Source organism: Tachypleus tridentatus, chromosome 3 (genome assembly GCF_004210375.1).
Source record: "Tachypleus tridentatus isolate NWPU-2018 chromosome 3, ASM421037v1, whole genome shotgun sequence".
Taxonomy (NCBI): Eukaryota; Metazoa; Arthropoda; class Merostomata; order Xiphosura; family Limulidae; genus Tachypleus; species Tachypleus tridentatus.
In genome coordinates this window covers 52557505-52558463 of record NC_134827.1, presented here as the reverse complement: position 1 = coordinate 52558463, position 959 = coordinate 52557505, and positions in this window count along the sequence as shown.

Genomic DNA, 959 nt, shown 5'->3' with positions numbered 1-959 from the left:
AATGTCGATTTTATGAAAACTTTTGACCTCATTTATTTATTATTTATGAAATGACCAAGTTTCATAAATAATCCTTTGTTTTACTTTTAATTTATAGTTTAATATCGTGGATAGGACGGCCTATATTAATCAACAGTTTTCTTATCATTCTTGTATCGTATGTATATATAGACTAGAATACAGTAAGAAAATACATATAGCAAAATTATTACGGCACATACCGCTCTATGAATTTTCCTCAACCCCAACTTCTCAGGAAGTATCTTTACATCACATAGTGATGCTGAAGGGCGGTTGTGTACGTTTATGTCATCACTCAAGGTCGTAAAATCCGGCTTGTGCCTGTCCAGGGAAGGGAATTGGTGTTCTTTTCTTTCTTGGACAGGTTCTTGATAACAGATGCCGATATTGTCCTTGGTGGGAACTTCAATTGTATGTTGGATCCCCACCTCGATAAGATTGTGGGAGATTCCCTTTCTGGTGATTAGCATGCACAGCCTCTGCATTCAGTGTTGTCGGACTTCGACTTCCACAATGTCTGGTGTGCGCTTTATAGGAATGCTTTTGTTACCACTTGGACTAGTCGGGGCGTATCTTGTCGCCTGAACCATTTCTATGTGACAGTCGGCCTGAAGCGATACCTGGCTAGAACTGCAGTCTATCGGGTTGGTGATGTTTCGTTTCATATGTCTGACCATTGAGCCTTTTTTACCGCATTCCAGGATTTTACCCTTGTTTTTCAGAGTCCTGGAGTATGGAGACTTAATGTCTCCCTCCTCTCCGAGGACGAATTGACTGCCTTTGTCCAAAGCTTCTATTTCATTGACGCCATCAATGAGACCTGGTGGGTGGGTTTTAAATAAGCCTGTACCTCCTTGCTGAGGCATTTGCAAACTCGCCATCTTGCCCTGTGTAGTAAGCAAGACACCTTAGCAGCCTTGCATAAAGGCAGACCAATA